At 45.2% G+C, this 27,695-nt stretch overlaps 6 non-coding genes across 6 annotated transcripts; 4 read left to right on the top strand and 2 right to left on the bottom strand.

Annotated features, from left to right (window-relative positions):
• Nucleotides 1-1,093: 1,093 nt before the first annotated feature.
• Nucleotides 1,094-1,165, bottom strand: Trnac-gca. The gene has a single exon. It is a non-coding gene; the product is annotated as a tRNA-Cys (tRNA).
• A 2,083-nt stretch (nt 1,166-3,248) lies between these two features.
• Trnac-gca lies at nt 3,249-3,320 on the bottom strand. Its single transcript has one exon. It is a non-coding gene; the product is annotated as a tRNA-Cys (tRNA).
• Nucleotides 3,321-6,975: 3,655 nt separating this feature from the next.
• Nucleotides 6,976-7,047, top strand: Trnac-gca. Its single transcript has one exon. It is a non-coding gene; the product is annotated as a tRNA-Cys (tRNA).
• A 1,685-nt stretch (nt 7,048-8,732) lies between these two features.
• Nucleotides 8,733-8,804, top strand: Trnac-gca. Its single transcript has one exon. It is a non-coding gene; the product is annotated as a tRNA-Cys (tRNA).
• A 1,402-nt stretch (nt 8,805-10,206) lies between these two features.
• On the top strand, nt 10,207-10,278 carry Trnac-gca. The gene has a single exon. It is a non-coding gene; the product is annotated as a tRNA-Cys (tRNA).
• Nucleotides 10,279-22,596: 12,318 nt separating this feature from the next.
• Nucleotides 22,597-22,668, top strand: Trnac-gca. The gene has a single exon. It is a non-coding gene; the product is annotated as a tRNA-Cys (tRNA).
• The last annotated feature ends 5,027 nt before the right edge of the window (nt 22,669-27,695 follow it).

The raw sequence follows: 27,695 nt of genomic DNA, 5'->3' as shown, positions 1-27,695 counted from the left end.
CCAAAACCCCCTGAATGGTGCCCACGAACTCCAAAATTAGTTTGTCCAACAAAAATCAGAAGGCTATTTTGAGAGAATGACACCAAAATTCCCTGATTGTTTATAAATGTTTGTTTACATTTAAATGGGGATATGCTACACATCCCTTTAAGTTGTTGGCCAGAGGTGTCCTGGAACACCTAAACATGATTTTTATTGTCTTCTAATATTAAAAACATGTAGTACCATTTCATTTGAATTTAAATAAATAAAGCTTGCCTAAAGATCAGAAAAGTAAAACAGCCACACTGGCCAGTTTTACAGATCATGTAGCAATGACACACACCTTTATTCCCAATAGCCATATGATACACACCTTTAATCTTAGTAGTCACACTGCTTTGAGATAGAAACTAGGCAATAGTATAGAGATTGCCCTTTTTCCTATACTGGAGAGAGTTATAAGACAGGAGGAGACAGCTCTCAGGTTCAGTCTCATTTTGATGTTTCCTGGAGGCAGGATCAACATTTTCAGAATGGGTTCGAAGCCAGTGGTGGGCTGCTTTTATTATTTGATCTTTAGGTTGAACCATAATTTCTGTGTCTGAATTTTTATTAGTTGTGCTTCAAGAACTGGTGTTGGAAGGTTAACTACCATGATGATTTCAGTCCTGTATGTCTCACCTGCTCCTTGTGGCCTAGATTTTTAAGATCTTCCCTCTGGCCTTAGATTTCTTTGACATTTGTCATTGAGTTCACATTTCATCCACTGTGTCGAGTACTTGTAAAAACCTGATGCAATCCCACATCTTCCTTTCTGGAAAATTTTCTTGTATTCTGTCAATCCATCATTTCTAGTTTCCGGTCACTGTGCTAATGCAGGTAAAGTGTGGACTCAGAGTCATGAGTGTTTGGGCCCTTGGGTGAGAGTTCTCTTAAGAGGCTAAGTCATCCCCATGTAAGACTTGAAATTATTCTGTATTGTGGAGCTCAGCAAGAGAGAGAGGTTCTGAAGTTTATTCGAGAACTCTCACCTAATGGAGACCTTTTATCTACACCGAGGTCCTCCCTAAGGATAATGTAATAAGCTAACTACCAAAATCATATTTAAGCAAGGGGGCATCTGGATTTGAACCAGGGACCTCTTGATCTGCAGTCAAATGCTCTACCCCTGAGCTATACCCCCACTTATAGGGAAGGAAACATCTCATTAGCACCTCTTCAACCTTGGCACCACACTTAAGCTTCCTATATGTTCAAGATCTACTGGATCCTCCTTTTGATCTTGACCTGGCAAGAATTTTACTTAAGTCAGCCCTTCACTTCCTCCTCTCCAGCATTAGTCAGCCCATTTTAATGCCCCCTCTCTCGAGTGTGTTAAAGATTTCAGATTTGGCCCTGGAAAGGACTCTTAACTTGTATTTTCCTTAAGTACATTCCTAAATTCCCTTAAGTGGCCAAGGCAAGAGGTGATGGTTCTGAGTTTTCAATGGCTCAAATCTTTTCCTGGGAAGAATCCTATCTGTTCTCTAAGATATGAGGAGGGTGCCCTTTATTTCACACCATCATTTATTCACTCAACAAACACCATGGAGCTTCATTTGTTGTGGTCACTATGAGCCATATTGAGGACACAAAGATGTCAGTCATTTTCTTTTTCTTCCATTTCTTAGTTTCAATTGGTGGCAAATCTATGATCCAAGTCTTTCCTTAGAAGTAGCAGGAATCAAAGCACAGGCTGGGGGGGAACAGCATGTAAAATGGGCCCTTTCTGGGGGATCAGGAGGGACTTCCCAAGGGGCTGACTCTTGGAAGTTGCCAGAGGAGGATTCCTGCTCCTCACCTTCATAGGACTCTTCTATGCTGATTCCCTACAGTGATGGAGCCTTCCAGATCCTTGGAGGCTAGCCTGCGCCACAATGTGAGTGCTACCTGGAATGGTCTCTGTAGGGTAAAAGGGACAACTGGAGCAGTAGACCAACCAATCACTGAGCCCCCTGACTCTGAACCTAGAATCAGAGCCAATGAAGGAAATATGCCCTGGTCCTAAGACTAGAGTCAAAAAGCTAAAAGGACCAGTGAAAGAAACACAGTTTGGTCATGAAGTCAGAGTCACCTCTGCCCCTGCCCAACTGCCCAACTGAACCAACCAATACCTGGGCAGGAAACAAGCCAATCACTGAGCACCCTGATTTTGAACCCAGAGCCAGTCAATGAAATCAGTGCTAAAGAAACAAACCTTGCCCCCAGAATCAGAGCCAGTTAAAGAAATATGCCATAGACATAAGATTAGCATCAAAGGCTAGAAAGGACCAGAGAAAGAAACACAGTTTGGCCATGAAATCAGAGCCATCTCTGCCCCAACTCTGACCAACTAAACTAACCAATCCCTGAGCAGGGAAAAATTAACCAATAAAACTGCTCCCTGGGAAAACTTGGCCCCTAAGAAGCCCATTATAGGCCTCTCTGCCTGTTCATTTAAGGGCCTCCATTTATCCCTCCCTGGCAGAGGCAGCCAGTCTCCTGGACTCCTCCTTCCCAAATAAATCTCTTTCTCAAAAGAGTCTTGGGTGACAATCTTCATTTTCCAGCACAGAATAGAAGAACCTGGCTGGGACGTCCCTAAGGGGACTGAGCTGAGAAACCTTGCTGAGATGCTCCCTTAGGGGGCCTGAGCAAGGCTGGACAGAACAGAAGAATCTGACTAGGATGTTCCTCCTGGGCTGGGGTGAGCAAGGCCAAGCAGAAAAAGTAACAACTTTTCATTGGAGCTAGAGGAGATTGTTACATTTTTTTCAAGGGCTTCTCCTGTAGCAGAGTGTAAGCAAAAGATGTAACACCTTGGGCCAGAGAAGAAGCTGATAGCTCTGCTAGGATGTTCCCTTATGGTAACAGAGCATCGCTCAGTTATGGTGGATCTCTAGGAGAAGAGAATTGGTATGCCCTGTGGGGACACCATCCCCCACTGCAACTCAGCTTCAGGTAGCCTTGCTTCCCAGTAGTCAGGACACCAGTCCTCCAGGGCTGAGCTGTCCTATTGCAGCTCTAAGTATAACCTAGTTTCCAGATAAGTCAGGATATCTCTGCAATCCAGAGCTGTAACACATCTCCCTGCAGTCTCACTGATAGTCCTGTACTAGCTCCTCTCAGAGAAGAGAACAAGGACCAGGCCTGAGCAGAACACAGAGTACAGGGGAACACAGTTCGTTTGTTGCCTCTGTGTTAAGCAATATCAGATTTGGTCTCTTGTACGTAAAAGAGACATAGGAAGGGGGCACCCGGATTTGAACCGGGGACCTCTTGATCTGCAGTCAAATGCTCTACCCCTGAGCTATACCCCCATCTGCTTATTTATAATCTAATAAACATCTCTAAACTTGTATGGCCACTCCCTGATATGTGTACTTGCTAGTACTCTGTTCTCATCTGCTTTCTCCTGTGAGGCCCAGCCCTGTGCCAACTGCATACCTGTCTGCCACCTCCTCATGCCAGCACCCTCCTATCCTAGTTCACAGCTGTGACGGAAGCACCAATGCATGGAAGCCTGCATTCAGCTCATCCCACTCACCCACCTGTAAAGCAAATTTCAAAGGGCTGGGTCTTGAGCAATTGATGACTTATGAGGGAGAGAAAACCATTTTCTTTAAGGGTGTGGCTTGTGGTATGCCAACAGTATTCCAGTGGACGGCTCCACACCCAGAAGCATGGGATAGAGCAAATCAGAGGACCTGAACCTGGGGGTGTGAAGGTTGGATGTACAGCGTTGGGGGAGGAGTTAAAAGAGGGAGTTGAAGGTGAATTGATCAAAATACAGTCTATGAAATTCTCAAAGATTTACTGAAAATATTTTTTTACAAAAGCACATTTTGCCTTCAGTAATAGGACCTTACCATCAGGTTGTGGAGAACGACCTTGGGAAGAGTTGCCAATGTTTAGTGTCCATGTGACCCACTTGGCCACCTAGACAACAAGATACAATGCAATCCTGGCACCGGAGCTTTACTTGGGGCATTTAGAGTCCTTGCATATAGGCATATATTTTAGGAACCTTCTACAGCAGTTGGCTTCTCTATAGTTTGTAATAGACCAGTGTTATTCTCCCTCCCCATCATCTTTCTCTTTCTGTTCCCTCCCATCCTTCTCCATATTTAAATCTTCTATTCTAATTTACCCATGTCTCTCTATATTCCTTTTGTCCTTCTATTGAAGATCCTGTCCCACTACATGATTTCTTAATAGATATCTAACCTCTGTGGTTATTTGGGTTGTAACTCATAGATCAAATGTTTAAAAGCTTACATCCACATAGAAGAAAACATGGAATATTTGTCTTTGGGTTCTTTGAACCTCACTCAGGATAGTTGTTCCTAGCTCCATTTTCCTGAAATTACCAAAACTTAATTTTTCTTAATGGGTGAATAATATTCCATTGTTGAAATACCATATTTTTCTTATCCATTCATCAGTTGATGGATGTCTAGGGTGTTTTCTATTTCTCGTTCTTATGTATAGAGCCGCAATGAAAACAGATGAGTGAATATCTCTTCAGTAAGACTGAGAGTCCTTTGGAAAGATACTTAAGAGTGTGAAAGCCAATCTTGAGGTAGATTGATTCTCTGAATACAACACTTACTTACGTTGTGAATCATGGAGAAGTTAGGCTGGTGCTAAACTTCTTCATTCATATCAACAAGCATCATGGTGCTGTAAGGCACTCCACACAGCACCAGAGGAGAAAGGTAATCATCAGATACAAACCCTGTGACTATAACAGCCACCAGCCTACAAGACATTCTGGTTCAACAGTGACATAAATGTTATTCGAATAACCACATCTTTCAATTCATTATTATTTTTATTTATTGTTTTTCTGAGACAGGGTTTCTCTGTGTAGTCTTTGCAGTCCTGTTCTTTAGAACAGGCTGGCCTTGAACTCAGAGATCCACATGCTTCTGGTTTCAGAGTGCTGGGATAAACATGTGCTGTCACCATCCACCATAATCACAATTTTTTAAAAACTTTTATTGAAAACATAACTGACCTTGCTAATATGGACATGAACCTGAAAGTAGCTAGGACATGGGCCCTTGGAGAAAATCCGGTACTAATTTTCTGCTAAGGAGCATAGCGATACCCCGACTCCTAATGGCGTACTGCTGTACCCATAGGTCAGTGCTTTACTCAGTCCACACCATGGAAGTTTCTCTTTGCAGGGATGGAAATTAACACAGAGCCCCAGAACTGGATAAGGTACACATAGGGAGAGATGTTGGCACTCTCAATTGTAATTGGATGCCTTTGTCAACCCCACCTTCATTCAATTCTCAGGGCTCTATGCTGAAGAGGAGGCAGAGAGATGGTAAGAGCCAAAGGTGATGGGTGACCCCAAGGGAACAGTGTCATCCATGTTGTATTCTGTTTTGCCTTCTTGCTTCTTTCCATTATAGATCTGCATGAGAATGATCAGAAATAACCACGTGACAGTCAACACTAAGCTGTCCTGGAATCTCCTCTGCAAGCAACATTAGTCCAAGACTCATTACTTTAGCCTCTGGCAGATTTTTACTCAAAGGTAACAAGTGGCCACATTCTTTGCCAAAATATGAGCATACTAATATTTCTCCTCTCTAAAGCTGTTTGAGCTGTACCTCTACAACCACATTGCTGTGAGAACTACCATTTTCTAAGTTCCTGTTAGCACGGCCCATTAAGCTCCACTTACAGCATTCAACTGCTCATGTAATACAAAGTCCAAACATCTTCCGGAATCCTCCAACAAGTGGCATAGTCAGGTCTATCAAAGTAATAACTCAGGCCATGATATCAATTTCTCACTTAGTATTCTGTGTTAATATAGTGTTACATATATAGTTGTTATACCTGAAGACACACCATAATTATGGAAACTTATAAAGAAAGTTTTTAATTGGCGCATGCTTACGGTTTTTGAGAGTTAGTCCATGATCATCAAGGTGGGAAGCATGGTGGCAGGTGGGCAGGCATGGCACTGGAGCAATAACTGACAGTTTACATCTGATCCACAAGTAAGGGGCAGAGAGTAAGACTGGGCCTGATATGAGATTTTGAAACCACAAAGCCCCTCCCTGTGGACACCTCCTCCAAGGAGGTCAAACCTCCTAATCTTTCATAAACAGTTCATCGAGAAGGGACCAACCATTCAAATATAAAAACCTATGGTGGCTGTTCTCATCAAAACATGACATTATTCTATGAAAAATTTAAATTAAATATATAGACCATCAGTATAGTGTGTGGGAAGAGTTATAGGTCTTATCATAAATACAAAGTCTAGAAATTTTACTCCTATTCACCTCTTACAGAAGGGGTTCATCTCCCAAAAGGAATATCAATTTGTTAAACATTCCATAACTTGGCATCTGGGAAAGAGAGACTTGCACACAGAAGAGATGGTGGAACAGAAGCAGGTCATGGTGAAGGTGAAGGAAGTCACAGGGAATTTACAGTGCAGCAGACCTTTGGGTGCAAGGGTTCAGGATCCCAGGTCACTCCTGGAAACCAGAAAGGAGAAACGTTCATTATCTGTTGATTGATCTACGGAAAATTACTCTGAAAAGTACTTCACACCAAACTCAAGGTTTGAGTTCTCCCCAGAGAAGTCAGGCAGGGTCTCTTCTTACTGGAGGGCTTGTATACAACTGAAGAAACCAGACATGTAAATCTGAAGTCCTGTGTAGTAGTTTATGTCCACCTGACTCCAGCTGTGCTTCTCTCACAGGCTCAGGTGTGTGTGTGTGTGTGTGTGTGTGTGTGTGTGTGTGTGTGTGTGTGTGTTTTGGAGTGCTGACATGAGAACAGGGGAGCAGAGTTGGAGAAAGTGGGACCGGAGAGGGACCTGTCTGTGATGTGTTGGTGAAGGCAGCAGTGCTGGTCTTGCTAAGCAGAAAGTATAACTACTAGGAATGCTGGGTGTGACTATGAAGGTGAAAGACACTTATAAAACATCTCTGACAAGGTGGGGGTATAGCTCAGGGGTAGAGCATTTGACTGCAGATCAAGAGGTCCCTGGTTCAAATCCAGGTGCCCCCTACCATAAGTTTATTTGTTTACATTTTTATACAAGGAGTTATCATCCATATTCTCTCCTATGTTTCTTCCAGTTTTCTACTTTTGTATGGCCCTCAACAGAGCCGGAGGATATAGGCCAGGTCATCATGTGGATGATGGCTGCCTCCCATCTCTTGCTACAATCTCCATGTCCCTCCTATTTTTATGCAATGTCTCCACTCCTCCTATGTATATCCTGTATATCTTGTTCTGTTGAGTTCTTAAACAGAGGGCAAGGACTATGTTGGAGAATTCATCTGAATTTTCCAGGCATATCAGGCTTATGCCAGAAAGGAAATCCAGACCATATATTATCTCCCTCTATGGCTGTCTAGAGAACATGTGTTCAGAACTAAGGAGAAAAATTAAAGAACCAGACTTTCTGTGGAGGATAGACATAATCCACGTGAGCTTCTTCCACTTCCAGAGCCCACTGTTCTCTTGCTTCATCCTCACAGGCTAAAGCCAGGCTCAGCTGCTGCACCAGGGAGAGAGGACCATGCAGTGGTGCAGCTGGCAGTGCCATCTAGGGCCCTGTGAGAACCTTGAGTGATGGCCCATTCGGTCTTTAAGGAAGGAGGAGAGGGTGTCTGGGGGATTGTAGGTGTCAGGTTGGTGGAGTACACTAGGAGAACACCCCCCAGAATCAACTAATCAGGGCTCCTGGGCTCCCAGAGACTGATGCTGCAATCATGAACCTTCAGGGGCCTGTGCTAGCACCTGGGCATACCTGCTGTGGCTGTTAACCTTAGGGCTTTTGTGAGGCTCCTCACAGTGGGAGTGCAGGTGTCTCTCACTCTTTCCATCCTCTTGGGACCCTTTTTCTTCTATTGGGTTGCTTTGTTCAGCCTCGATATAAGGGTTTGTGCCTCGTCTTATTTGCATCTTGTTATGTTGTGTGTGGTTGATATCACTGGGAAGCCTGCTCATTCCTGAAGGGAAATTTAGGAGTAGTGGTTTCATGGATGGGTGGGGGTGGTGGGGTGACTGGGAGCAGTGCAGGGAGGGGACACTGATGGTAGCATGTATTATATGAGAAAAGAAATCAAAATTTAAAAAAGGATGGGCCCGGAAAGTTGCAGAGCTGAGGAAGGCATCTCACCAGTCAGGTCTGGCTTCTTCTGGGAAGTAGGTCTGAGAAGATCTGTAATTTAACTTTATAGTCAGAATTTCTCAACACAGAGATGAAATTTAATAACTGCATACACTAGTAACAGTGGGAGTATAGATCAGGGATGGAGTACACCCAATAATGTGACAGAATTGTCTATAGAGATTGCTAGAGACACATCAGACCCTGGGTCCCTCCCAAGAGTCTGACCGAGGAGTTTCCAGTGGACAGAGAACTTCCCTTTTGTCCACTCCCATATCCCACTCACCTCCCAAGGTCAGCCAAGCAGTCAGTGTGTTTGCATGGGGCTCTTTTGGTTGGGTTGAAGAAGGCTGTAGCAGCAGGCCTCCTGAATTTACTGCCCCTGGCTCAGCTAGGATCTAAGGTAGGAGGATGCTGGCCTTTCATGAGAACAGGGCAGTCATGTGCAGAGGCAGCTCAGAGCTGGGCCTCCTAGGATGAGGCAGATGATGCCAGGGCACTGGTAACTGTGATGTTAAGAGTCAGGGAGTGGCCATACAGGTTCTGAGTGCCTGTGAGACATTAATAAGCAGGTGGGGGTATAGCTCAGGGGTAGAGCATTTGACTGCAGATCAAGAGGTCCCTGGTTCAAATCCAGGTGCCCCCTTTCCATGTAGTTTTTGGAAATAATTGACCACTTCCACAGTGTAGACCTACTTTCTCTCTTGTCTCACATCACTTGGTATTCACCCAGAGGGTGCGGAACTCTGCTATCACCCATCAGATCCCTTACCAGTGTAAGAACGTGACAGCTGGCTGTGTATGTGCATTGGATCAAGTGATCAAGTCTTCATTTAATTGATTCACCTCAACACAGAGTGACTTCTCTAAACCTAGAAAAGTCACACTTAGTATAAACAACCATTGGTGGTTCTCAGTCAGATTATGGAAGTCAGCACATCGATGCAGTGGTCATCAGGCAAAGAACCCTGAAGAAAATGAAGTAGGGGTTACTATGCTCGTTCTGCTATAGGTGAGGACATCTAATTGGTTCATCAGAGCTGGAGATGTGTGATCTCAGGCTGTCATAGGTGATGCATAGGAGCCATAAATCATATGGATTCCATAGATCACAGGGTTAATGGGGTACTCATGTCTTGGGTGTCTTCCTTTCTTTCTCCGTCATTCCATACAAACACTGCAGTGTGCTGGGCATGAAGTGGATGCTGGGCTCCTGAGATAGGTTTATGAGGAAGGACATGATAAATCAAGCCTGACAGAGTCCTGTCTTAAGGTGGTTGTTCAGGTCCCTGAGGGCATTGGAGATGAGAAGTCACCATGTACTCTACATCCCTGGTGGGGCAGTGCAGGTGACCTGTGCTACGGGAGTCTACACAGGTACAAAGGCAAAACTTGGGAACTTTTGTCAATTAAACCCTGCTCCAAGACTCTGTCACCTGCTGATCATATGTTAGCAACTACTGTCCTGTGCCATGCTTTAGTGCCCATGGCTCCAGAGTCCTTTGTCATATCCCCAGACTCCGCATTGACTCAGTTATTAAGCAGGAGTGCTTTAGTTGTCCTTAATGTAACCATTGTCTTTTATATCTACAGCATGGAAGGGGAGGGGGGAGGAATAACACCCAATAGTGTGTCAGTCGGATTTGTCCACAGAGCTTGCTAGAGACACATCGGACCCCGGGTCCCTCCCGAAGAGTCTGACCGAGGAGTTCCCAGTGGACAGAGAACTTCCCTTTTGTCCACTCCCATATCCCACTCACCTCCCAAGGTCAGTTAAGCAGTCAGTGTGTTTGCATGGGGCTCCTTTGGGTGGGTTGAAGAAGGCTGTAGCAGCAGGCCTCCTGAATTTACTACCCCTGGCTCAGCTAGGATCTAAGGCAAGAGGATGCTGGTCATTCATGAGAACAGGGCAGTCATGTGCAGAGGCAGCTCAGGGCTGGGCCTCCTAGGATGAGGCAGATGATGCCAGGGCACTGGTAACTGTGATGTTAAGAGTCAGGGAGTGGCCATGCAGGTTCTGAGTGCCTGTGAGACATTAATAAGCAGGTGGGGGCATAGCTCAGGGGTAGAGCATTTGACTGCAGATCAAGAGGTCCCTGGTTCAAATCCAGGTGACCCCTTTCTAGGATCTATTTTATATGCCAGATTATAAAATGTCTTGTGTGGTCCAAGAAGGTCCAATAAAACCTGTGTCACCCACCTTGTCTTGCTGTGGCAAGTCCTTTTCTTTATGTGTTGCTTTTATTGGTTAATGAATAAAGAAGCTGTTTTGGCCTGTGATAGGGCAGAGTAGAGCTTGGTGGGATAACTAAACTGAATGCTGGGAAAAGAAGGCGGAGTCAGTGAGAAGCCATGCAGCTGCCACTGGATACAGACACCTCCGCTCGAGTCTGCTGAAACTTTGCTGATTATCTCATGGTGATGCACAGATGGACATGGGTTAGTTTAGGATATAAGAGCTAGCTAAAAGTATGCTCAAGCTATTGGCCAAACAGTATTGCAATTAATACAGATTTCTGTGTGATTATTTCGAGAGTCTGGGTGGCCAGGAAACAAATGAGCAGGCTCCCCCACCATTGTTCCATATCCTGGATGTTGTCACATTATATACTGATCTTTGTTCACCTGTTTGCTAAATTCTATCAGGACATCCAGGTCAGAGTCACACAGGTTGAGGCAGAGGTTGTCCTCTAAGGCTATGATCAGGAGGTTCACTCACTGTAGGCAACTGAGCTTATAGGAGTCTGGAGTAGAACGAACTCCCTGCAGCGCTTGCCTTTATCTCCAGACAGGGTGCTCCTCGCTTCCAGTTCCCCGCCTGTGCTTCAGCTCCCGCCCCCTCTATGGAAACATGTCACCCTTTGTCTCCCATGTAGAAGAAACTTTCTGAGGTGAAAGGACAGTGTCTTGCCCGTGCATATGTACCCAACCCTGATGACAGCATCCTGAAACTAACGAGCCACTTAGGTGTTTGCTGAATGAATAAATCAAGGATTGTGATAGCATCTTCCTGAACACATACATCTTGGAGAAGGCTCTCTCTGAGCCTCATGGGACGGTCAACAACAACCTAGGACCAGAAAGTCTTGTCCAATCTCTTCTGTGAACCTATGGTGTCTTCTTCAGGTTAAAGTCAATTCGTTTACTATACTCTGAGTGTGTGTGTGTGTGTGTGTGTGTGTGTGTGTGTGTGTGTGTTGGCCTAGTCAAAGCTGGAGAGGAAAAGAAGAATGGGAGACACCAATGTCAAAATTTTGTCAATTTCTGAATTATTAGCAGCACATCATTAACACAAAAGGTGTGGAACCAAGGTTGAAGAGGTACTAAAGAGGCGTTAGTTAGCCACCTTTGGGGTCAAGTTCAGGTAACCCATACACAGATCTAGTTTTGACCTTTTACATAGATGCCTACATTTAATTTCTTTTTAATAGACACTGGTGTTAAAATATTTTTTCCAAAAACAAATATTTTTTTACTTGAAACAGTAAATTCTAAGATTTTTTTTTTTTTGGTTTTTGGTTTTTCAAGACAGGAATTCTCTGTAGCTTTGAAGCCTGTCCCAGAACTAGCTCTTGTAGGCCAGGCTGGCCTGGAACTCACAGAGATTCACCAGCCTCTGCCTCCCAAGTGCTGGGATTAGAGGCGTGTGCTACTAGTGCCCAGCCTAAGGATTTATTACTGTGGTTCTTTACCCTCAAATTGTAATCACTTGGAGAGTCTGTAGAAGGTTGCTTTCCCAGGCTGTCTCCAGAAGAGCGAAACCACGACACACAGGGTGGGGCTCGGGTGTCATGGTAACTTCCCAGTGGCTTCCAGGCCACAAATAAGGTGGGAGCAAGCCTTACAGAGCTTCCCGGGAACCTCTCAGGACAGGCCGCATCATCCCCATCTGTGTGCCTAGCATCTGTGCTCTGGACCTTGGCTCATGTCTCCAGCATCTGTGTGTACGACACCGACGAGCAGCCAGCACCAGTGTTTTCTGGGGGCAACTGCTTTCTAGCAAAACTTAGTTTGTGAATCTCCCCCTTTATATCCAGGATTCCTTGGGATGGGATACACCTGACCCTCTGATCCTGGGTAGGAGGTCCTCTGGGTTAGTGGGAGAGGCCTTGTAAGTCCAAGGGAGTTTGCAGAGGGTTGAACAGCAACTTGGTGATGTGTGAGTCAAGTTCGTGCTGTTAGTTTCTGTAGCAGTCGACGGCAATTCTGTGTCTTATTTAAGCTTTGAAAGCAAAATTCCACAGAAGGGATTGAGGCATTATATTGGCCATCTCAAAACTAGAAAAGCAAAAGGTTCTCTCTCCCCATCTCCCCTCTTAGGGTCTGGAAACTTTGTCTGGGGAGAAGAATTCTGACAGGAAATTCTACCCCAGTCCTCCCACGCTAAATTAGGACAGGGTATCCTGTTTCTGCGTCTCAAAGAGAGAGATAAGCCTTCACTTTTGCTTGAATGAATGACCGGCTAACTGTATAAACAAATGAATGTGTGATGGGCAACTTTGGCCCAGGAAGTTTTTTTTTTTAATTTCTTGGTTTAGTTGATGGTGTTTTTGTTTTGTCTCCTCTCCCCAAAGGGGAGCTGGGGATACTTGCTCTGGTTGACTTGATTAAAATTCAGCCAGTTTCTCTGGATTCTGCCACTAGGTGGCAACCTCTGTACACTGTTGTTAGCAGTTTATTATTATTTTATTTATTTGTTTGTTTGTTTGTTTATTTATTTATTTATTTATTTATTTATTTATTTATTTTCGAGACAGGGTTTCTCCAGGCTGGCTTCAAACTCAAAGATCCTCCTGACTCATCCTACTGAGTGCTGGGATTAAAGGCGTGTGCCACCACCGCCTAGCTAGTAGCTGTCTTTTTGCCTTCCAAAAAAAGTGTCTTCATCTCCAGGACAGGACATTTCCAGTCATAGCAGCCCCACTCCCAGCACCTCTTTGACTGGAGTGAGGGGTGACAGGACACAGGGTGTGAAGTGGAGTGCCATTGCCGGCCAACGTTGGGCCCCGGGTCCTGGCTATGCTTGCCTTGGGCACCTGCCCTGATTGACCCTGGGTGCCCAGATGCCCACTTGTGTCCAGAAGATGGAGGACCTGCTGGAGGTTCCGGTCCCCCACCCCCACCCTGCCACACTGCGTCAGCCAGAGAGCTGAACCCCGGGACCCCCAGAGGAAGCTGCTGCTTTCCCCTCTGCCCTGAGGCCTGGACGACCAGAGGCAGCAGCGGGTGGGCTCCTCAGGGATGGGGGCAGGCTGCTTCTCTTTGCTGCTGGGATCCCTGTCACCGGCCTATTTTTCCATTGCACAAAATGTTGCTCCGTCCTGGGGCAGAGGCAATGACATGAGGAAGGGCATCACCCTTTCCAATGTACCATCCTTCTCCTTCAGACCTGTGTAGGAAGACTCCGACCCCTCTTTTTCTGAGAAGACCCGATCCCTACTAGACCTCCTGGACTCCATCCTCCACACCCACTGCTTCCAATATTGTTAATAACACCTTCTGACTCTTTACTTCAGAGAAAAGGGAACATTTTGGGACAGAGGGGGAAAAAGGCATTTTTGGCCTCAAGTCACTGGTATAGATGCTGAGACAACTTTCCCATCCAACCTCCCCATTTAGGACCCCAATACCAATACAGTTCCTAGAGTAATGGTCTGCTCTGTCCCTTTAAGAGACAAGCCACGCCCACTCCCTCCCCTGTCCGCTGAGGCAAGCTGATCTTCAGCATCCAGCCTGAGTCCCTTCTCTTTTCTGTCTCTCTCCCTCCAGAAGAGGCATCTTCTGCCTCGCTCCATTCTCCCCACTTCTCCCCTTCCCCTTCTCTATGTCTCTCTCTGTTTCTCTCTGATCTTACCCCCTTTCCCCTTACTCCCTCCCCCCTTCCTTTCCATAACCCACTAAATAAAATACAACCTCCCTCTGCATGGCATGCCTATCCATGTCTCTGTCTCTTGCCTGCCACGTAGCTCCCTGCCCGGGACCAGCCGCCTTCAGAGAGATGGGGCGCGGTCTTGTGAGGTGCCCATCTTTCTGTCTCTCCTCATTAGAGGCCTACTGCAGCCACTTGGGAACTGTGTCATCCCTGCCTGGGACTGGCTGCTCTTGGGACCCACTGCCCACTGCAGCCACCTGGGGACCTGCAGCGTTTCTGCTGCTGCAGCCACCTGGGGACCTGCAGCGTTTCTGCTGCTGCAGCCACCTGGGGACCTGCAGCGTTTCTGCCCACTGCAGCCACCTGGGGACCTGCAGCGTTTCTGCTGCTGCAGCCACCTGGGGACCTGCAGCGTTTCTGCTGCTGCAGCCACCTGGGGACCTGCAGCGTTTCTGCTGCTGCAGCCACCTGGGGACCTGCAGCGTTTCTGCTGCTGCAGCCACCTGGGGACCTGCAGCGTTTCTGCTGCTGCAGCCACCTGGGGACCTGCAGCGTTTCTGCTGCTGCAGCCACCTGGGGACCTGCAGCGTTTCTGCTGCTGCAGCCACCTGGGGACCTGCAGCGTTTTACTTAATCCATTACACCTAGGTCCTGGACACTTTTTATTGGTTCCTTGTGACTGGAATTCAGGGTGAAACTCTAAAAAAAAAAAGCTCACTAATTTGTCTAAGACTACTGAGGTTTTTGGAGGCCCAAAAACTATCCTGGATGCATTTCTCAAACAATTACAATTTTCCCCCAAATATATACCTCTTTTGATCCATGGGCTCCATAAAATGCTAGGACATTAAATTTAGCTTGTCACTCAATCAACTCTGGACATCCAAAAACAAAACTTCAAAGGTAAGAGGAATTTGCAGGGATAAACACCTCTCAGCTCATCAAAGTGGCACCAAAAGTTAGTAACAACTAAACATAAAAGACAAAAACAAGATCCTGTGATTAAGCCACACACATGCTGGCTGCTTCCCAGGCTGCTCACTCGAGCTTCCTACGGCTTGCACTACTTATGTCCAATAAAGAGAAAAAAGTCTGCTCCCCCCAAAAAAAGAGGAAGAGGGGAAGAACCCACTGGGAAGAGATCAATGTGCCATGCTGTTTCAGGGGAAAGGGACCCTAGAGGAAAGAACATCCAATCCGTCCCAAACCCAGGAAAGCAATGGCCCTCTTGACTGACAAAGAGACACTACTGAATCAAAATGAAGGGGCCAGGTTCTACCCTCTTAGGCCTCCTAGAGCCCTTTGCCACTGCAGCCGTGGGAGGCCATCCGACTGCTGGCCAACAGATAGTAGTCCAGAAGTTTCTGTTTTGAAAAATCCAACGGGGCAGTTAGTCCAGGACACAAACAGGTGACCCCCTCCATGGTGATCCCAGATTGCTAGTTCCCCATTCTGGGCAGAGATTTCTTCAAAAATTAGACACCATCATCACCTTGACTCCTCAAGAAACTAAAATTTTCTTTGCCCTCATCTCCCAACTCAGCTTAACAAAGCTTCTCCATCTGAAGACTTCCCAACTCAGCTTAGCTGTCTCTCCGTCTGAAGAATTCCCAACTCAGCTTAACTGCCTGCCTCTCCATCTGAAGAGTTCCCAACTCAGCTTAGCTGCCTCTCCATCTGAAGAATTCCCAACCCAGCTTAGCTGCCTGCCTCTCCATCTGAAGAATATCTTTAGCTCTTCCAGACTTCACAGCAGAAACAAATCCAGACCCAGGACCCTGCTCTGGGACTTGAAACAACAGTTTCCTAAGGTGTGGTTGAGACACCTCCACAAAGCATGGCAGCACACCACCCATCTATTGTGGTAAATCTCTTGGCTACACCCACATTCAAAATGGTCCAGCAATATCCTATGAAACAAAAGTCTAGACTCCCCATATCAAGAGGCTTACCCTGTGCCAGTTGGCTTTGAATATGCCTTTCCTGCCTGTCCATTAACCAGGGACCTCAGATTATTGGCCATCCCAGGATCTCTGGGAGGTAAATAAAAGGACTGAAATAATTCATTCTGTAATTCCCAAATTCATACACATTGCTCAGTCTCTTGCAAGACATATATAGTCTATAAAGTCCTGTGCCTCAAGGATATTTTTATTTCATTTCCCTGGCACCAGTGAGTCAGTCTGTGGATTGAGCCAATTGACAGTCTCAGTGCTGACTGGAAGGAAGCCATCCCCGAGATCAAGAAGCAGATAGGGCAATTCCTGGGGGCAGTGGGATATTAAGGCTCTGGATGTCTGGGTTTGCTGAAATAGCCAATATTCTGCCTCATTGGAATACCAGCCTTTGAAATGGACTGAAACAGAGGAACAAGGTCTCCAGGAACCACAGCAGGCTCTAACCCGAGCCCCAGCTTTGAGCCTACTAGATGTCACTAAACCATTCCCCCTTCTCATTCATGAGACTTGGGACACTGCAAAGGGTATTTTGACTCAGATCCTGGAACCCTGGTGGGTGTCTGTAGCCCTTCTGTCCAAGCATCTAGACCTGGTGGCCTCTAGTTGGCCATCCCGCTTTTGTGCCACAGTCACAGCCACTGTACTAGTAAGATGACTTTAACAGCTCTGTGCTGTGAAAACCCTCCTAAGAGTGGCAAATGGCTGAGGGGAGGTGTCAAATGCCCACATCACTCAAAAGCAGAGTTTGTGGCTTGATCAGACCTGTCTCAATGTTGCTGCTGTACCTCAACCCTGCTTGAAAGACCTTGAGGCCCGCCTCCATGACTGTGAGAACTCAATGGACACTTCTTAGGTCTGTCACCCAGACATCCAGGACATTCCCCTACCAGAGACAGGGCTATTTGTTTACTGATGGAAGCAGCCTGGTCATCAACAGAGTCAAGAAGGCTGGAGCGGCAATGACTACATAATGGCCCACCATATGGACCCACGCCTTGCCACGGGACACACCAGCCCAAAAGGCAAAACCAATTGCTCTCACTCAAGCCCTAGGCTGGAAAAGGAACAACCAAGTAAACATTATACAGACAACAGGTATGCTTTTGCTATCCTTCATGTCCATGGCATGATTTAGAATGAGAGAGGTGTATTGACTGAAAAATTAAAACTGTTAAAAACAAAGAAAAAATTCTTGCTCTCCTTAAAGTGGTTTGACTCACTGAGGCTGTTATCCATTCATTGCAAGGGCCATCAAAGGGCTAATACACCTGAAGCCCAAGGAAATCAGAGGGCAGATCAAGCAGCCTGGAAAACAGCAGAGATGCCATGAAGCTCTTTTCTGTCTTGCCTATTGCTTTTCCTGATCCATATCTTCCTCCCCAACCCATCTGCTCCTATGGAAAAAGAGGACAAAACCTGCTCCTAGGTTGCAAAAGAAGATCTGATTGAATGGTGGATCTTGCTGGCCTCAAGAATTATCCTCCCTGGGGCCATCGGAAGTCTTTTGGTGCATTAGCTGCACCAGACTACACATCTGGGTACCACCACTGACTGAGTCATTATCTTCTAGATGCTGTGTTTTCAAGAGATGGCTGCCCAGGCTGCTTCTCAGCATCTCTCCCACGTACAGGTCAACCCAAAGCAAGGGACAAAAGGAGTCCCTGTCATTTGTCCAAGGAGACTAGCTCCTGGTAAAAACAATTCAACTTCAGGTAGATAAAGTCTCCTCATACCAAATGTAAGTGCGTTAGTGATTGGAGACACCTTCTCAGGATGGGTAAAAGACTTAATTACCCAGAAAACACTGCAAGACTCTTTAACACAAGATTGTTTCCAGGTTTGGGTTTCCCCTTAGATCAGATAAGGGCCTCCCTTCCTTCGACCATATCTCAGATGGTCAGGAAGGCCTGGAAGCTCCCCTGCACCTACTAACCTCAGAGCTCTGAACAGATCAAATGCATGAAGAAGGCTACTATGTCCACTCTCTACAAATTAATAAAAACTGCTGAAAATTGACCCAATCTTTTACCCTTGAACCTTCTTAGAGGACAATGCACTCCTTACAAGACAAAATTCATCCCCTATCGCTATAAGGTTATGTTTAAAAGGCCACCACCCTTGTTGCCCAGTTTAAGAGACCATATCATTAAAACAATAGCAATAAGTTTCTTTTAAAGTATTTCCCATCTCTCCAACAGGTCCAGACTGCAGTCCATTCTAGGGTTTGAGATGCCCTTCTGGATCCTTTCTTGGTACCCTATCATTCATTCCAACCCAGGGACCAAGTATACATCAAAAAGTTAAAACAAAAACAATAACAAAGCAAAAAACCTGACACCTGCCTGGAAAGGGCTCCACACTGCCATCCTGAGAATTCTCAGTTGTTGTTGATGGAATCAACATATAGTCCAGGTTGATGGGATCACTGCTGGGTTCCTCCCTCCCGTGCCAAGCCCATTCCAGACCAGGACTGGAAATGATCTATCTCACCTGGGCCAGGTCCACTCAGGCTAAGACTTTCACACAAATAAAACTCCTGTTTGTTTATGTATCTGTCCCCCATTTTCTGTCTCTTGTCATACTGGTCTTACAGTTACTCCCAACTCAGAAGCTTATTTAGTTCCCACAGTGTGACAAGGCAAAGGTCCTCCACCTTGTCTCAGCTGGAGCCATCTTTGCTTTAGCTTGAAACTGAACTCCCCATCTTTTCTACCCCTGCTGTGAAAAAGTACCATGAGGGGTCTTCATTAGGGTTCTACTGCTGTGAAGAGATAGCATGACCATGGCAACTCTTATAAAAGAAATCATTTAATTGGGGCTGGCTTACAGGTCAGAGGTTCAGTCAGTTATTGTCATGGTGGGACACATGGTGGTGAAGAAGGAGCAGAGAGTTCTACATTTTGATGGGCAGGCAGCAGAAGGAGGCTGTGTATCACATTGGGTGTAGCTTGAGCATATAAGACCCCAAAGCCTGCCTCTGCAGTAGTTTCACACTCCAGCAAGGCAAGGCCTCCTAATAGTGCCACTCCCTATGGGTCAATCTTTCACACACATGAGTCTATGGGGGCATTCCTATTCAAACAAGCACACGTAGGGAATCACCCAACCATGTTCTAGAAACTTGGGGTCAAAATGTTCCAGCTAACTGCGTGTTTATGACTTCTGTTTTCTAGCTTCATTTCCCCTGCAACTGTCATCCAGTGTGTAGTTTTAATGTGTTCTTTGTCTTTTTTAAAAGCTCCCCAAAATGCATCTGAGGCTGTTTTGTGAGAATTGTTTCTCTCCAGGCTTAATATAAACTCTCAATTCAGACTTTGGATGTATTGAGTAGTCTTTGGGTCTCTACCCTGTAACAACAGGAACTTGGTTGTCTTGGGGTTTCTATTGCTGTGAAGAGACACCATAACCATGGCAGCTCTTATAAAGGAAAACATTGAACTGGGGTGGCATTTTACAGTTTCAGAGGTTCAATCCATTATCATCATTGTGGGGAGCATGGCGGTGTGCAGGCAGACATGATGCTGAAGGAGCTGCTAAATGTTGATATATAGCAACAGGAAGTAGACTGTGTCACACTGAGTAAAATTTGAGCAAAAGAGACTTCAAAACCCTCTCCACAGTGACATACTTCCTCCAACAAAGCCACGCCTACTTCAACAAGGCCACACCTCCTTCTAGTACCACTCCTTTTGGGGGCCATCGTCTTTCAATTCACCATATTGGTTTACCTGTACTACTGGTCCCCCCTACTGGATGACCTTAGAACTTCTGCATAATACTCCAGTTTATGCATGGTTGTACATGTACTTCCCCAAGTGTACGTTTATTCAGGATTAGAGAGGGTTACCTCTTATTTCCCTTTGCGCTGACCCACCGGCAGACAGGATAGCTGTCCTTCTCCTTGTTCCAATGTAGTAAATTGTTCATCAAACAAAATGACGTCAGTTAATCTTTTTGATCCTCAAGACTCAGTATTTACCCCTTAGTCAAAGTTTAAAAGCAACTTTTAATAGGGGAATGAAATGACTGGGGTAATGCCACCCTATCCTAACTTTATTTTGTGCCTGCCTGGTCATTTCTCAGCTCTCTACCCCCAGTAGTCGCATCTGCCTTGGCAGTGCCTTGGGGGACTTTCCACAACCTTGACCACGGTCTAAATGAATTGTGTAAGTACCTAATACCACTGAGCTTTACATAGAGAGCAAGTGCCGCTAGGCCATCCCAAATCCCTCACTAATGCACCCTGCTTCAAACACTGATGTAATTGTGGATTTGTCTTTAAAAACATTATACCCCTCAGTCTGGGGACCAAGAGACTTTTCAGAGGCATGATCCCACTCTTGGTCTGGCTATTAATAAAAGAACTAAAAACTATAATTGGCTTAGGCTGTGTGGCTGTCAGTAACCATCTCACGTGGATCATCTCAGGTCCTAAAGTGAACCGATGCCTGTGCACCAGTTCTTCTTGCTACTCAGCCAAAGACCCGGGCGCTTCCCATCATGGTTTTCTTTCTCTCACTCTCTGTACTTGTGGTGGTGTGAATGAGAATGGCTCCCAAAGGCTCATAATATCTTGTTACCAGGGAGTGGAATTATTTGAAAGGATTAGGAAATGTGGCCTTGTTGGAGGAACTCTGTCACTGGTGATGGGCTTGGGGGTTTGAGAGACTTTCTCTTCTGCTGCCTGAGGATCCGGATGTAGAACTCTCAGTTACCTCTCCAGCACCATGCTTCCTGCCATGAGGACAATGGACTAAACCTCTGAACCTGTAAGGAAGTCCCAATTCAATGTTTTCCTTTATACGAGTTGCCATGGTCATGCAACTTCACAGCAATAGAGAACACTGAATAAGACAGCATCCAAATCACCATCAACTCCTGTTCATGCTACTTCAAAATGCATCTAGCTTATTTGTTTACCCAAGGAGTCATCATGCATATTCTCTCCTATGTTCTTCTATGTTTTTCCATTCTTTCTACTTATGTATGGCCCTCAACAGAGCTGGAGGATATAGGCCAGGTCATCATGTGGATGATGGCTGCCTCCCATCTCTTGCTACAATCTCCATGTTCCTCCTATTTTTATGCAATGTCTCCACTCCTCCTATGTATATTCTGTATATCTTGTTCTGTTGAGTTCTTAAACAGAGGGCAAGGACTATGTTGGAGAATTCATCTGAATTTTCTAGGCATATCAGGCTTACAAACAGCTGGTGTCCAGGGACCAGAAAGGAAATCCAGACCATAAATTACTTCCCTCCCTCCCTCACATGTCTGGTGAACATGTGCTCAGAACTAAGGAGAAAAATTCAAGAACCAGACTTTCTATGGCGGGTGGATATAATCCACGTGAGCTTCATCCCATTCCAGAGCCCACTGTTCTCTTGCTTCATCCTCACAGGCTAAAGCCCAGCTCAGCTGCTGCACCAGGGAGAGAGGACCATGCAGTGGTGCAGCTGGCAGTGCCATCTAGGGCCCTGTGAGAACCTTGAGTGATGGCCCATTCGGTCTTTAAGGAAGGAGGAGAGGGTGTCTGGGGGATTGTAGGTGTCAGGTTGGTGGAGTACACTAGGAGAACACCCCCCAGAATCAACTAATCAGGGCTCCTGGGCTCCCAGAGACTGATGCTGCAATCATGAACCTTCAGGGGCCTGTGCTAGCACCTGGGCATACCTGCTGTGGCTGTTAACCTTAGGGCTTTTGTGAGGCTCCTCACAGTGGGAGTGCAGGTGTCTCTCACTCTTTCCATCCTCTTGGGACCCTTTTTCTTCTATTGGGTTGCTTTGTTCAGCCTCGATATAAGGGTTTGTGCCTCGTCTTATTTGCATCTTGTTATGTTGTGTGTGGTTGATATCACTGGGAAGCCTGCTCATTCCTGAAGGGAAATTTAGGAGTAGTGGTTTCATGGATGGGTGGGGGTGGTGGGGTGACTGGGAGCAGTGCAGGGAGGGGACACTGATGGTAGCATGTATTATGTGAGAGAAAAATCAAAAATCAAAAAAGGATGGGCCGGGAAAGTTGCAGAGCTGAGGAAGGCATCTCATTAGTTAGGTCCGGCTGCTTCTGGGAAGTAGGTCTGAGAAGATCTGTAATTTAACTTTATAGTCAGAATTTATCACCACACAGATGAAATTTAATAACTGCATACACTGGTAACAGTGGGAGTATAGATCAGGGATGGAGTACACCCAATAGTGTGACAGAATTGTATATACAGCTTGCTCGAGACACATCAGACCCTGGGTCCCTCCCGAGAGTCTGACCGAGGAGTTTCCAGTGGACAGAGAACTTCCCTTTTGTCCACTCCCGTTCCCTCTTACCTCCCAAGGTCAGCCAAGCAGTCAGTGTGTTTGCATGGGGCTCCTATGGGTGGGTTGAAGAAGGCTGTAGCAGCAGGCCTCCTGAATTTACTGCCCCTGGCTCAGCTAGGATCTAAGGCAGGAGGATGCTGGTCTTTCATGAGAACAGGGCAGTCATGAGCAGAGGCAGCTCAGAGCTGGGCCTCCTAGGTTGAGGCAGATGATGCCAGGGCACTGGTAACTGTGATGTTAAGAGTCAGGGAGTGGCCATGCAGGTTCTGAGTGCCTGTGAGACATTAATAAGCAGGTGGGGGTATAGCTCAGGGGTAGAGCATTTGACTGCAGATCAAGAGGTCCCTGGTTCAATTCCAGGTGCCCTCTTTGGGTGTTTTATTTTTGTTTTCTTGATTTAGGAATATCCTCATTAGGAATGTCTTTAGCCATCCTTCGTTCCCCTTTGTCAACCTGTCCCTCCTCTACCCTACTGAGGAGTAACAGGTTCACAACTCATCTGGAACCTTCCCCTCTCTTTGGCCATAGTTTGATCTCTGTGACATTTCTTCTCTAGTACTTAGACATTCTTCCTGTCCTCTCCCTCAAGCTTGGCTGATTACATCAATCACAGACAGCCTGAAGACAGAATCTAATAATTAAGCACATGAAATTTAAGAGGAAGAATGGTCATGTTAAGAAAGAAGAGAATAGGATTCCTGCGGAGGGGTGCGGGCTCCTTCAGATTGTGCTGCCAGGTTCGCTGTGGGATATTCCATCCCGCCCTGCCCCCACCTTGGCCCTTTTGTCCGGGCGGTGTCCCTGGGCTACCGGGAATCCCTGACCCTGTGCCCTGAGATTCCATCTGAACTGGTGAGTGAATGCGGACCCTGGGGCAACCTTCTCTGGAAGAGAGCACAGACCCCCTTCCCCCAGTTCCCTCTGCAGGCTCATCTCTGTTTCTCAAGACCCTGCCTCTCCCAAGCCTTCCCTAGTGTTTTCAGGTGTCCTGCTCCTGTACTGAGGCCATCCACCCAAAGGGGTCAGACTCTGGCCTCCAGGCAGGTCTGAGGATTCCTGCGGAGGGGTGCGGGCTCCTTCAGATTGTGCTGCCAGGTTCTCTGTGTGATATTCCATCCCGCCCTGCCCCCACCTTGGCCCTTTTGTCCTGGCGGCATCACTGGGCTGCCTGGAATCCTGTGCACTGACATTCCATCTGAACTGGAGAGTGAATGCGGACCCTGAGGCAACCTGCCCTGGAAGAGTGCACAGACCCCCCTCCCCCAGCTCCCTCTGCAGGCTTGTCTCTGTTTCTCCCTTACCTGCCTCTCCCAAGCCTTCCCTAGTGTTCTCAGGTGTCCTGTTCCTGTTCTAAGGCCATCCACCCAAAGGGGTCAGACTCTGGCCTCCAGGCAGGTCTGAGGATTCCTGCAAGGGAGTGCGGACTTCTTCACATTGTGACACAAGGAATAGGTCCTCCTCTGACACTGGGGAGATCCAACCAGTTTCAGTCACAGCAAAGATTGGTCTAGGACACCAAGCGCCTCCCGGCTCCTCTTGTAGGAAGAGATGGGCAGGCGCCAATGCAGGAGCTCCTCCAACAACATGAAAGGCAACATGACATCACCAGAATCCAGACATCCCGAAACAACAGGAATTGAACATCCTACCCCAGAAGATATAGAAGAAACCGACCTTAAACAGTACTTTATGAAAATAATAGAGGACCTTAAACAGGAGGTAAAAAACTGCCATAAAGAAATGGAGATGACAAACAAAAATGTAGACGAAATAAATAAATCTCTCAAAGATACCCAAGATAAACAAGAAAAACAAGAAAAAGCAATCAAACAGGTAAGGGAAACAGTACAAGACCTGATAAATGAAATGGAGGTATTGAAGAAAACACAATCTGAGGGACGACTGGAAATGGAAACTCTGAGTAAACGAACAGAAACTTCTGAGACAAGTATTTCCAACTGAATACAAGAGATGGAAGAAAGAATCTCGGACTCTGAAGATACTATAGAGGAAATAAATTCACAGATTAAAGAACTAAACAAATCTAACAGATTCTTAACACAAAACATTCAGGAAATCTGGGACACCATGAAAAGACCAAACCTAAGAATAATTGGGGTAGAAGAAGGAGAAGAATTACAACTCAAAGGCCCAGAAAACATATTCAACAAAATTATAGAAGAAAACTTCCCCAACCTAAAGAAGGATGTTCCTATGAAGATACAAGAAGCCTACAGAACACCAAATAGACTGGATCAAAAGAAAGCATCCCCACGTCATATAATAATCAAAACACAAAACATACAGAATAAAGAACAGATATTAAGAGCTGCAAAGGAAAAAGGTCAAGTAACATATAAAGGGAAACCTATCAGAATTACACCTGATTTCTCACTGGAAACCATGAAAGCCAGAAGAGCTTGGATAGATGTGCTACAGACACTAAGGGAACATGGATGCAAGCCTAGACTACTATACCCAGCAAAGCTTGCATTCACCATTGATGGAGAAAACAAGATATTCCAGACAAAACAGATTTAAACAATACGTAGCCTCAAATCCAGCCTTGCAGAAAGTAATAGAAGGAAAATCACAAACCAAGGAGTCCAACAACGCCCACGATAACTCAGGCATCTAGCGACACTTCATCAGCACAACTTGAAGAAGGGAAACACACAAACTCTACTACAAAAAATGACTGAAGTTAACAACCACTGGTCATTAATATCACTGAATATCAATGGACTCAATTCACCTATAAAAAAGCACAGGCTAAGAGACTGGATACGAAAACAGGATCCAACATTCTGCTGTTTACAAGAAACACACCTCAACCACAAAGACAGACACCTACTCAGAGTAAAGGGTTGGGAAAAGGTTTATCAAGCAAATGGACCTAAGAAACAAGCCGGTGTGGCCATACTAATTTCTAACAAAGTTGACTTCAAACTAAAATCAATCAGAAGAGATGGAAAGGGACACTTTATACTCATAACAGGAAAAGTCCATCAGAATGAAGTCTCAATCCTGAATATCTATGCCCCTAATATAAAAGCTCCCACTTATGTAAAAGAAACACTTCTAGAACTCAAGGCAGCCATCAAACCACACACACTAATAGTAGGAGACTTCAACACTCCTCTCTCACCAATGGACAGGTCAACCAGACAGAAACCTAACAGAGAATTGAAAGACTTAATGGAGGTAATGAACCAAATGGACTTAACAGACATCTATAGAACATTCTACCCAAATAGGAAAGAATATACCTTCTTCTCTGCGGCTCATAGAACCTTTTCGAAAATTAACCATATACTTGGGAACAAAGCAAACTTCCACAGTTACAAAAAATATTAGTAACCACCTGTGCCTTATCAGATCACCATGGATTAAAATTAGAAATCAACATCAATGTTACCCCCAGAAAGCCCACAAACTCATAGAAACTAAACAGTCAACTACTGAACCACACCTGGGTCAAGGAAGAAATAAAGAAAGAAATTAAAGTCTTTCTTGAATTTAATGAAAACAAAGACACAACATACTCAAACCTATGGGACACAATGAAAGCAGTGCTAAGAGGAAAGTTCATAGCACTAAGTGCCCACTTAAAGAAAACGGAGAAAGCACTCATTGGTGACTTAACAGCACACCTGAAAGCTCTGGAAAAAAAAAGAAGCAGACTCACCTAGGATGAGTAGAAGACTGGAAATAATCAAACTGAGGGCAGAAATCAACAAAATAGAAACACAGAAAACAATCCAAAGAATCAATGAAACAAGAAGCTGGTTCTTGGAGAAAATCAACAAGATTGACAAACCCTTAGCCAAACTAATCAAACGGCAGAGGGAGAACACACAAATTAATAAGATCAGAAATGAAAAGGGGGACATAACAAGAGACACAGAGGAAATTCAGAGAATCATTAGATCTTACTACAAAAGCCTGAATGCCACAAAATTGGAAAATGTAAAAGAAATGGACAGTTTTTTTAGATAAATACCATATACCAAAGTTAAACCAGGACCAGGTAAATGCTCTAAATCGTCCTGTTAGTCGCGAAGAATTAGAAACTGTTATCAGAAACCTCCCTACCAAAAAGAGCCCAGGACCAGATGGTTTCAATGCGGAATTCTACCAGAACTTCCAAGAAGACCTAATACCTATACTCCTTAAGGTATTTCATAATATAGAAACACAAGAGTCACTGCCAAATTCCTTCTATGTAGCTACAGTTACCCTGATACCTAAACCACACAAAGACTCAACCAAGAAAGAGAATTACAGGCCAATCTCACTCATGAACATCGATGCAAAAATTCTCAATAAAATACTGGCAAACCGAATCCAAGAACACATTAGAAAAATTATCCATTACGATCAAGTAGGCTTCATCCCAGAGATGCAGGGCTGGTTCAACATACGAAAATCTATCAATGTAATCCATCATATAAATAAACTGAAGGGAAAAAACCATATGGTCATCTCATTAGGTGCTGAAAAAGCATTTAACAAAATTCAGCACCCCTTTATGATAAAGGTCTTGGAGAGATTAGGGATACAAGGGTCATTCCTAAATATAATAAAAGCTATTTACAGCAAGCCGACAGCTAACATCAAATTAAACGGAGAGAAACTCAAGGCCACCCCACTAAATTCAGGAACATGACAAGGCTGTCCACTCTCTCCTTATCTCTTCAATATAGTGCTTGAAGTTCTCGCAATAGCAATAAGACAACATAAGGGAATCAAGGGGATTCGATTTGGAAAGGAAGAAGTTAAACTTTCATTATTTGCAAATGATATGATAGTGTACATAAGCGACCCCAAAAACTCCACCAAAGAACTCCTACAGCTGATAAACTCCTTCAGTAACGTGGCAGGTTACAAGATCAACTCCAAAAAATCAGTTGCCCTCCTATACACAAAGGATAAGGAAGCAGAGAGGGAAATCAGAGAAGTATCACCTTTCACAATAGCCACAAATAGCATAAGGTATCTGGGAGTATCTCTAACCAAGGAAGTGAAGGATTTATTTGACAAGAACTTTAAGTCTTTGAAGAAAGAAATTGAAGAGGATACCAGAAAATGGAAGGATCTCCCTTGCTCGTGGATTGGGAGGATCAACATAGTGAAAATGGCATTTCTACCAAAAGCAATCTATAGATTCAATGCAATCCCCATGAAGGTCCCATTAAAATTCTTCACAGAGATTGAGAGGACAATAACCAACTTTATATGGAAAAACAAGAAACCCAGGATAGCCAAAAAAATCTTATACAATAAAGGTACTTCTGGAGGCATTACCATCCCTGACTTCAAACTCTATTACAGAGCTACAGTATTGAAAACAGCTTGGTATTGGCATAAAAACAGAGAAGTCGACCAATGGAATC

This window comes from Arvicola amphibius, chromosome 2, assembly GCF_903992535.2.
Source record: "Arvicola amphibius chromosome 2, mArvAmp1.2, whole genome shotgun sequence".
Lineage (NCBI taxonomy): Eukaryota > Metazoa > Chordata > Mammalia > Rodentia > Cricetidae > Arvicola > Arvicola amphibius.
This window is presented reverse-complemented; position numbering and strand designations above follow the sequence as displayed.